The sequence below is a fragment of the Balaenoptera borealis genome (assembly GCF_965194805.1).
Source record: "Balaenoptera borealis genome assembly, chromosome: 1".
NCBI lineage: Eukaryota > Metazoa > Chordata > Mammalia > Artiodactyla > Balaenopteridae > Balaenoptera > Balaenoptera borealis.
In genome coordinates, this window is record NC_138860.1 from 163388208 (window position 1) to 163400004 (window position 11797).

An 11797-nucleotide genomic window follows, 5' to 3' on the forward strand; every position below is an offset into this window, starting at 1 on the left:
AGAAGAACGGATAAGTGACCTGGAAGATAAAATAGTGGAAAAAACTACAGCAGACCAGAATAAAGAAAAAAGAATGAAAAGAATTGAGGACAGTCTCAGAGACCTCTGGGACAACATTAAAAACACCAACATTCGAATTATAGGGGTCCCAGAAGAAGAAGAGAAAAAGAAAGAGACTGAGAAAATATTTGAAGAGATTATAGTTGAAAATTTCCCTAACATAGGAAAGGAAATAGTCAGTCAAGTCCAGGAAGTGCAGAGAGTCCCATACAGGATAAATCCAAGGAGAAACACACCAAGACACATATTAATCAAACTATCAAAAATTAAATACAAAGAAAAAATATTAAAAGCAGAAACGGAAAAGCAACATACAAGGGAATGCCCATAATGTTAACAGCTGATCTTTCAGGAGAAACTCTGCAAGCTAGAAGGGACTGCCAGGACATATTTAAAGTGATGAAAAGGCAATACCTAAAACCAGGATTACTCTACCCAGCAAGGATCTCATTCAGATTTGAGGGAGAAATTAAAACCTTTACAGACAAGCAAAAGTTAAGAGAATTCAGCCCCACCAAACCAGCTTTACAACAGATGCTAAAGGAATTTCTCTAGGCAGGAAACACAAGAGAAGGAAAAGACCTACCAAAACAAACCCAAAACAATTAAGAAAATGGTCATAGGGACGTACATATTGATAATTACCTTAAACGTGAATGGATTAAATGCTCCAACCAAAAGACACAGGCTTGCTGAATAGATACAAAAACAAGATCCGTATATATGCTGTCTACAAGAGACCCACTTCAGACCTAGAGACACATACAGACTGAAAGTGAGGGGATGGAATAAGATATTCCATGCAAATGGAAATCAAAAGAAAGCTGGAGTAGCTATACTTATATCAGGTAAAATAGACTTTAAAATAAAGAATGTTACAAGAGACAAGGAAGGACACTACATAATGATCAAGGGATCAATCCAAGAAGAAGATATAACAATTATAAATATATATGCACCCAACATAGGAGCACCTCAATACATAAGGCAACTGCTAACAGCTATAAAAGAGGAAATGGGCAGTAACACAATCATAGTGGGGGACTTTAACACCTCACTTACACCAATGGGCAGATCATCCAAAATGAAAATAAATAAGGAAACAGAAGCTTTAAATGACACAATAGATAGATTTAATTGTTATTTATAGGACATTCCATCCAAAAACAGCAGATTGCACTTTCTTCTCAAGTGCGCACGGAACATTCTCCAGGATAGATCACATCCTGTGTCACAAATCAAGCCTCAGTAAATTTAAGAAAATTGAAATCATATCAAGCATCTTTTCTGACCACAATGCTATGAGATTAGAAATGAATTACAGGGGGGAAAAAAGTAAAAAACACAAACACATGGAAGCTAAACGATACGTTACTAAATAACCAAGAGATCACTGAAGAAATCAAAGAGGAAATCAAAAAATACCTGGAGACAAATGACAATGAAAACACTATGATCCAAAACCTATGGGATGCAGCAAAAGCAGTTCTAAGAGGGAAGTTTATAGCTATACAAGCCTACCTCAAGAAAAAAGAAAAATCTCAAATAAACAATCTAACCTTACACCTAAAGGAACTAGAGAAAGAAGAACAAACAAAACCCAAAGTTAGCAGAAGGAAAGAAATCATAAAGATCAGAGCGGAAATAAATGAAATAGAAACAAAGAAAACAATAGCAAAGATCAATAAAACTAAAAGCTGGTTCCTTGAGAAGATAAACAAAATTGATAAACCATTAGCCAGACTCACCAAGAAAAAGAGGGAGAGGACTCAAATCAATAAAATTAGAAATGAAAAAGGAGAAGTTACAACAGACACCGCAGAAATACAAAGCATCCTAAGAGACTACTACAAGCAACTCTATGCCAATAAAATGGACTACCTGGAAGAAATGGACAAATTCTTAGAAAGGTATAACCTTCCAAGACTGAACCAGGAAGCAACAGAAAATATGAAGAGACTAATCACAAGTAATGAAATTGAAACTGTGATTAAAAATCTTCCAACAAACAAAAGTCCAGGACCAGATGGCTTCACAGGTGACTTCTATCAAACATTTAGAGAAGAGCTAACACACATCCTTCTCAAACTCTTCCAGAAAATTGCAGAGGAAGGAACACCCCCAAACTCATTCTATGAAGCCACCATCACCCTGATACCAAAAGCAGACAAAGATACTACAAAAAAAGAAAATTACAGACCAATATCACTGATGAATATAGATGCAAAAATCCTCAACAAAATACTAGCAAACAGAATCCAACAACACATTAAAAGGATCATACACCACGATCAAGTGGGATTTATCCCAGGGATGCAAGGATTCTTCAACATATGCAAATCAATCAGTGTGATATACCATAGTAACAAATTGAAGAATAACAACCATATGATCATCTCAATAGATGCAGAAAAAGCTTTTGACAAAATTCAACACCCATTTATGATAAAAACTCTCCAGAAAGTGGGCATAGAGGGAACCTACCTCAACATAATAAAGGCCATATATAAAAAAAACCAAAAAAACAACAAAACTAAAAACTACAATGAGTTATCACCTCACACCGGTCAGAATGGCCATCATCAAAAAATCTACAAACAATAAATGTTGGAGAGGGTGTGGAGAAAAGGGAACCCTCTTGCACTGTTGGTGGGAAGGTAAATTGATACAGCCACTATGGAGAACAGTATGAAGGTTTCTTAAAAAACTAAAAATAGAACTACCATACAACCCAGCAATCCCACTACTGGGCATATACCCTGAGAAAACCATAATTCAAAAAGAGTCATGTACCACAATGTTCATTGCAGCTCTATTTACAGTAGCCAGGACATGGAAGCAACCTGTGTCCATTGACAGATGAATGGATAAAGAAGATGTGGCACATATATACAATGGAATATTACTCAGCCATAAGAAGAAATGAAACTGAACTATTTGTAGTGAGGTGGATGGACCTAGAGACTGTCATACAGAGTGAAGTAGGTCAGAAAGAGAAAAACAAATACCGTATGCTAACACATATATATGGAATCTAAAAAAAAAAAAGTTCATGAAGAACCTAGGGGCAAGACAGGAATAAAGACACAGACCTACTAGAGAATGGACTTGGGGACACGGGGAGGGGGAAGGGTAAGCTTGGACAAAGTGAGAGAGTGGCATGGACTTATATACACTACCAAATGTAAAATAGATAGCTAGTGGGAAGCAGCCGCATAGCGCAGGGAGATCAGCTCGGTGCTTTGTGACCACCTAGAGGGGTGGGATAGGGAGGGTGGGAGGGAGACGCAAGAGGGAGGAGATATGGGGATATATGTGTATGTATAACTGATTCACTTTGTTATAAAGCAGAAACTAACGCACCATTGTAAAGCAATTATACGCCAATAAAGATGTAGAAAAAAAATGTTCCCTGGTGGCCTAGTGGTTAGGATTCCAGGCTTTCACTGCCATAGCCCAGGTTCAAGGTCGGGAAACTGAGATCCCGCAAGCTGGGCGGCACGGCAAATAAAAAAAAAAAGAAGATAATCTGGCTACGATGCAGGGGATAGGTTAAGAGTGGTAAAATTGGAGCTGGGGACCCTTAAGGAGACTGGTGTCAAAGTCCAGGTGAGAAGATGAAGATCTAATCAAGACAATGGGGATGGATAGAAAGAGTAGTCCCAGGGTCTCTGAGGGAGACACAATGACGTCAGGGAAGCATGTCTTTGAGGCTGCTCCCTACACACATGCACACACACACACCCAACACCCTTGGTTACCTTGGTCTCTCTCCCTCCATCATTTCACCCCCTCACCTCTCCACTTAGCACCCCTTCTCCAGCTCCTTCTCTACTCCAAGATGGAATTACAAAAATAGTAGAGGCAACAGAGTGGAAACTGAAAAGACCACTAGACAAAGAGTCAAGCCTCTCCCCTCTGCTCCACTCCCAGCTGTGCCTCCAACTGGCTATGGGACCTGAGGCAAGCCTCTGCCCCTCTTTGGGCCTCAGTTTCCGCCAATGCCTTCTGCTTAGACTGGGTTTGTGACCTGGTACTTTGGATTCCCAGGATGAGGAGGCCTCCGCAGGCCTCACTGCCCACCTTGTTCCATCTGTGCTTGGAATCTTGGGAGAGGCAGAAGATGTGCCCACTCACCCACTCAGCGCCTTTCCTGGCCCTGGTGATGTCATAGGGAGACTGAAAGAGATGGCCATTGACCAAATGCATCTTCCTCACAGGCCCATCCCAGCATCCAGCCCCACAGGGCCTTCTGGGGACATGGGCTCACCGGACTTGCCCAGCACAGCTAAATCGAGGCAGTTCATCCATTGGATGAGCAGAATCCTGAGGATGGAGGATCCAGGGAGAGGGGGCAGCATGGCTGGGCACAAAGAACCCAGGACTTTTTGGAAATAAGAAATCTAAGTTAACTCTGCTATTTAATTGATTTTTGTGACCTTAGGCAAGGGACTTAACTTCTCAGAACTGCCCCCTGCATGAAGTGGGTGACAGAGAATAGATGGAAAATACCCAGCTCCATGCCTGGCCCTCAATAGTTGCCTAGCAAATGTTCACTTCTTTCTTCACCCCACCACCTCTGGCGTAAAACAGGGATGTCCATCTCCTCTCCTCAAAATTGTTTGGTGAGTCTAGGTAAGATAACTCTGCAAAGTACTTTGCATATAATACACAACCACTAAACCTTATTTCATTCTTTTAAAGTAAACTTCAAGAAAAATTCAAAGAAACCAGGCTGCATTTCTGATGTGTTGCAATATGAAGTGTAGCTGGGGCATATTCTTGTGAATCTAATTTGAATCTAATTAAGCATCTTGGACTGACTTCCAGTTTACCGGGTAAACATCGGAAGGAGGAACAAGTTAAATGACACCAGGAGGAGACAATCAGATAAATTTAGCATCTAGAATCTTCTCCAAGAAAACTGGCCTCCACTTTTCAAAAAGTTAATGTAGTAATAAGAAAAAAAAAAAGCTAAGAGGACTATTGTAGATATTTAAAGACCAAATGCAAAACATATACCTTGACTGTATTCTAGTTCAAAAAAAAATTTTTTAACAACCATAAAAAGCATTTTAGGATAATTGGAAATATGAGTATGCACTAGAAATTGACTGATGTTATGGAATTACTGTCGATCTTCTTATGTGTGATAATGGTACAGCAGATGTGAAGAAGAAGGTCTTTATTCTCAGGAGAAGCATGAGAAGTGTTTAGGGGTGAAGTGTCATGATGTCTACCACTTATTTTCAAATACTAAACCAAAGAGAGAGAGAGATGTAGCAAATATGGCAAAAGGTTAACAAATGTTGGATCTAGATGGAGGATTTATGGATAATAACTGGACTAGTCTTTCAACTTGTCTGTAAGTTTGAAAACCCCCAAAATAAAATGCTGGAGGTGGGGGCAAAAAACCAGACAGTGGATCCAGAGCTGCGGAAGCAAACTCAGCCAGCTGCAGAGGCCCTGCCTGGCAGTGTGGCCGGGCCATCGGGGGACAGGGCTGAGTCACTGTTGGAAGCAGTCCTTCTGGCTCTGGCTCAAGCTGGGGAGGGCAGGAGGGCAAGGGGTTGGGGGCCCAGCTGCAGCCCCACATCCCCCTTACCCCCTTCTTGGAAAGGTCAGTTCCTCAGGCATCAAGGAGGGCCCTGTCCCTGGGGAGGCTGGAGCAAGGAGCATTCTGTGAAGCTCACTGCTCCCTGGCCAGGAGGTGACCATGGTCACCAGTCCCTTGGTACAAACATGCTTTTGTTTTCATCAGTCTGAGCTTTTGGTCCCTGGCGCGAGAGCTGCTGCTGGTTCCCATTTCCAGATACTCCTGTAGCAACTTCTTCCCACCTTCTTCTGCTGGATGATAGGGCACCAGCTGCCTGGGCAGGGGATTTTTGTGAGATTTGCGGGAATGTTTCCAGGGGGTTCCAGACTGAATGGGTTGGGCCAGGCAGAAGAGGACTAACAACTTGGGGATACATAAGAAGGGGGCCTCCAGAAGACAGGACTGGAGAGCAGCTCAGACCCCCAGAGAGAGGGCAGGTGAGGCCTGGATAAGGTCTGAGGGGGGCAGGAATTGTGGGCTTTAATCAAACCATCCAAGAGGCTGCTGGAAGCTCCCATGCAGCCTGGATCCCTGAGGCAATGACCAGATCTCAGAATCCATGGGAAGGAGCTGTGGGACCCACTGAGTCTGGCGGTAAGTTCTAGCACCCTCATTGACCTCAGTGAGGACACATAAAGAGACAGGACCCATGCAGCTGAGAGCTCACGACAGCTTAGTATTCACGGAGCCCTTCCCAAGCGCCAAGCACTGCGCTAAGCTCAATCCATGCATTACGCCTTTCGGTCCTACTAGAAGTCCTGCTTCGGCTCCCTAATTATAACTGGAACATGTGGACCATCTTTCTCCTGTGTCTGGGTATGGATGAAATACTAAGGAAATAAGAAATGTTGTCTAGCTCATGAACCAGGTAAATCAGGACTTGCACCCAAATGGATGGTCACTCCTGTCCACCCAGAGGACAATATTCCTCCTCTGAAAACAGCGCTAGCTCCAACCCAACACATGGACAAATGGACTATCAAAAACTCAAGTGTGGGTCATAGACAAGGTTTTCCAGAGTGGGTCTAATTGGTTGTGTTTCCATAAAAAGGGGATTCTGAGGTTAAATGAGCTTAGGAAACTCCAGACTACGTTCCTCTCTTGGACACTCACAAAGGACCCCAGCACCTTGATGGCTCTGAAAAGTCCTGGAGTAAAGAAGTCTCCCAATTCTGTTTAACCCAATGCCTCCCAAAACCATTTGCCCTTCATAACACTTATTAAAGCTTCAGCCATAATATACTGGAACACCTTTAGGAAATTCTGCCATGGTCGTCATTCTAGCCTGTGGGACAAATCTAGTTCTTGTTCCATCTCACTCATTTCAAATTCTTCCCAATACATTGGCCAAACTAAAATTCAATAAGTTGCAGACATGAAGTCACCCCAAGTCCCTGGAAAGGGCAAACATGGAGAAAAGAGCCCTTCTGAGATGGAACCCTGAGCTGGGGACAGGGGAGAAGCGTTGGGTGGTCTAGGGTGCTTGCTGGCAATTCTGAGGAATAATTCAGTCATGAGACCAGCTGTTCTCAACAGATCCTTCCCTTTTTAAATCAGACCCCAACTCAATGGGAACAATAAAAATGATTGTATGAGTCAGAGTCTAACCAGGAAAATGAAAACCAACTTAAGAATGTATAACAGAAGGAATTTAATGCAGACAATTGGTTACTTAGGTGATAGTAAAGCTGAAACCCAACCAGGTGGCAGTGAGGTGCCCAGAGGTTAGCAGGAAGCCACTGTCACCTCTAGATTAGAGACAAAGGGAGGAGGAGGCGGTGTCACTGGAGCCCAGGGGCAGAGCCCAGAGCTTTGAGCTCAGTGGAAGTCATGGGTTGGACTTAAAACCCAGCAAAGTCCAGGCAGAGGGCACCTGAAATATGACCACATTTGACCCCTGAGTCCCAGCTACCCAGCACAAGCCAAGGCCGTGGCAAACTTCATCCATACAAAACATAATCTCAAATGTTCAAAATAATCTGAGCAGCAAAAGGCTGAAAAGGGTCAAGGTGGTTAACATAGGTTGGATTCCCCAGAAAACAGACCTGAGATGGGGGTTTGCGTGTAGGGAGTCTAAGGAATCCAACACCTGCCAGGGAGTGAGGGCCGCAGAACTGAGCAGAGGGAGAATTTGAATGGTGATGCAACATCAGTGAAGGCCTCGGCCAACCAATGGGGAGCTCTGGGACTTGAATGGGACAGCAGAGAAGGCTTGAATTGAGGCCTTTCACCCTCGCACAGCTGGTCTTTGGATGTGGGCTCCCCCGGGGAGGAGGTATCGCCTTGAGCAAGGCGGGTATCTGCAACCAAGGGCAGTTCCCAGAAAGGGACTCTGCAGGAAGCAGTCACCACTCCAGAATCTAGGGGAATGAGTGCCTCCATCCTGAAGAAGGATCTGGACACCACACCACAGTATCCACTACAGTTGCCCAAAACCAAAAGAATTTTCCAGGCAAAAGAGGCCCAAGGCTGAGGGTGGCCTTTAGGGAGCCAACTTTGCTTTATGTTTTTGTTGTTTTTGTTTTATTTGTACAGCCCGTATAAATTGAAACAAGAGAGTGAGGGATACTACGTGAGCATCTGAGTCAAGGATTTTCCCATCCATCCATGACATTGGTGATACCTGGAAATTCATCTTGTTATGTGAAGAAACAGGCGTCCTAATACACAGGTTATGAATTGAAAGTGTGATGTGCCCCAATGTTCACTGCAGCACTATTTACAATAGCCAAGACGTGGAAACAACCTAAATGTCCATCAACAGGTGAATGGATAAAGACGTGATATACACACACACACACACACACACACACACACACACACACACACACACTGGAATACTACTCAGCCATAAAAAAGAATGAAATAATGCCATTTGCAGCAACATGGATGGACCTAGAGATTATCATACTAAGTCAGAAAGACAAATATCATGTGATATTGCTTATATGTGGAATCTAAAAAAATGATACAAATGAACTTATTTACAAAACAGAAACAGACTCACAAACTTCGAAAACAAATTTATGATTATCAAAGGAGAAAGTTTGGGGGGGAGGGATAAATTAGGAGGTTGGGATTAACATATACACAGTACTATATATAAAATAGGTAACTAACAAGGACCTACTGTATAACACAGGGAACTATACTCAATATTGTGTAATAACCTATAAGGGAAAAGATTCTGAAAAAGAATATATATATACTGTATATATTATATAACTGCTGTGCTGTGCACCTAAAATTAACAAGATATTGTAAATCAATTACACTTTAATTTTTTAAAAGTAATATAAACAGTTAATATTGCAAATAAACTGATAGTACCATTTTACAAGTTCAAATAAATGTGGAGTAAAATGAACTCTGAAAAAAAAAAAAAAAAGGCTGATGTGGGTTTTGGAGCTGCTAGCCAGAAACCCTTCTTTTAAACAGCAGTTAGCCAGCAAAACCAGCTGTTTATCAAAGACACTCCTGATTTGTTCAGATAAAATCATGTCAGTGGCATCTAGGAAACTGCTGTTCTTTCTTTTTCTTTGGAGACAAGGGGACAGGCATCCAGCCATGTAGAAGCCGGAGCAAGCATTTTGAGAGAAATTAGCAGAATGAATGGATCAGAACTTATACCTGTTCTAGCCCTGATCAGTCAAGAGACTGGTCCTGCCAACTTTCCCTTTGACTTGTAGCAAACACTGGTCAGCCATGACCCAGAGTGATGGTTGTACATGAAGATTCCAGACCACAGCCTTAAGAACACACAGCTCTTTTCATAAAGCTATTTTTCAGGCCAGAAAATATCTGGAAATGACACTGTCCTATGAAAACCTACATCGGTTATGACTCTCCAAACCACATGCCCTGCCCCTACAGCCCCGTCAGGCCAGCCACAGTCTGACCATGAGAAAGGAAGTAAGCAGAGAGATGCCATCTCCCTGTTACACAGGCCACCAGCAGCACAGAGAAGTAAAATCACCTCGTTAGAAATACAGTTGACGTCGGGGCTGTATTTGAAACTTGAACTTTTCAGACCACGCCTGGGAATTTTCTGCTGTTAGCATTAAAAGAAATGACCCTCCTGGTGCCAAGGTGTGAGACTTGATTGTCAAGCAACACACACAGAGAAGAGACACAACAGGAGGAAAGGACCACGCTTCATTCAACCATCTGTTTACTAAGTACCTTTCGTGAGCCAGGCACTTGGAATACAGCGGTGAGCAAAAACACAGGGGCCTTTCCTCACAGAGCTCAGAGCCACTGCAACACAGATTGGAAAAACTAGCATCGCAAATAGAGGGGGTAAACGCTACAAAAAGCAACACTAGTGACTGTGAGATCTTATAGCAGCAAACCTGACCCAGCCTGGGGAGTCGGAGACCAGGACAGACGTACTCCTGTTAGCTAAGGGCTGCCCCACATATTTCTCTATTTGTCTGCATCGTATATGTTTGCATGTGTATTTATATAAATATACATACACACACTAAGCATAGATGCTTGAGTTAGCCATGGAGTAACCTGTATATCATTCTTATTCCAAAGCAGATTGTTCTGGTCTCAGTTAATCCTGTTGTTGACTTTGTTTTTAACTGAAGTATAATTGGTTTACAATGTGTTAGTTTCAGTTATACAGCAAAGGGATTCAGTTTTATATATATATATATATATATATATATATATATATATTCTTTTTCAGATTCTTTTCCATTACAGGTTATTACAAGATATTGAATATGGTTCCCCATGCTATACAGTAGGTCCTTGCTGTTTATCTATTTTATATATAGTAGTGTGTATCTGCTAATCCCAAAAATTTATCCCTGCCCCCCTTTCCCCTATAAATAAATTTGTTTTCTATGTCTGTGAGTCTATTTCTGTTCATGTGGATCATTCTTGTAGATTCCACATATAAGTGATATGAGATGATATTTGTCTTTCTCTAATCCTGTTGTTGACTTAGTGAGCCCCTTCAGATATTGTTGACGATCACTTGTGTGCAGAGTGAGCCGAGCAGGTCGGAGCCCTCATCCAGAACAGACACTTAGCCAGGGGGCATCCTGTCCCGATGCACCTGCTTTGGAGAGTGTGTAGGAATTTGGATGGGGACGTGCCTGCAGGCCTGTGAGGGAGACCCTGTGAGCCTCACCATGTGTGTGTGTGTGTACACACGCATGATTACATGTGAATCTGTGTGTCACATGGGCCCATGTGTGGATATGTGGTTGTGTGGATGCTTCGTGTTCTGCCGAGGGGGGCGGGGGGTGGAGGGGAGCACCTCATTTTCCTGGGTCAGCAGTTTTGTGGCTCAGCGCCTCTGGGAGTTGAGCGCTCACTGCACGCCCTGGTGTTCCTTACAGCCTTTTTGCCTACAGCGGTCACACAGTTGAAAAATCTGGGTCCCTGTGACTGCTCAGAGACTCTGCAAAGGCAAACAAGTAGGATTCGTGGCCATTTTGCAATTCCTGCTCATTAGACATGTCTGGGGCCTTGTGAGTGAGCTCTGAGGATAAATAAGTATAAATATTATATTTGCCTCCAGGTTATCTTTAAAAATGTATTTCCCTCTCCCTCTACCTGCCCCACAACCCCCACGAACAACTGTCAGTGCCTCCAGAAAACTCCTGGGTGTCAGGAGCGCCAGAGTGAGAGTCTAGGGTCTTCACAAGTTGTTTGCTGCCCAGGGATGCCCCTCGTCACCCGGTCCATGAGGTGGCCACAGGCACCAGGGCACCCCATGAGATTCTTTGTGCCCCCTTAGGTGAGGAGGAAGAGCATGAAGGTCCCCTATGTGCTGAGAGTCTGAGCCATCCAGCGACACCCCGCACAGAGGACAAGGGGCTTCTTCCTCACCAGCCCTGCCCGACCAGCACAGTCAGGGCCTCAGAGTCAAGGCTCATGTGTGCCAACCCTCAGTTGGCATGGTGTCACCGCCCAGAAGCAACAAAAGCTCCCATGTCCAGGGAGAGGAGGTCCAGGTCCCTCTCATTTGTGGGTCATTCGGTGTTAAGAGAGCAAAACCTACTCCAGTAACTCAAGGAAAAGAGGGGATTTGAGGGAAGCATATGGGGATTCAGTGCTCAACCCCAGGATCTACTGACTCAGCAGTGTTTTCCAGGGTGGGATTCAGGAAGTGGTATTTTT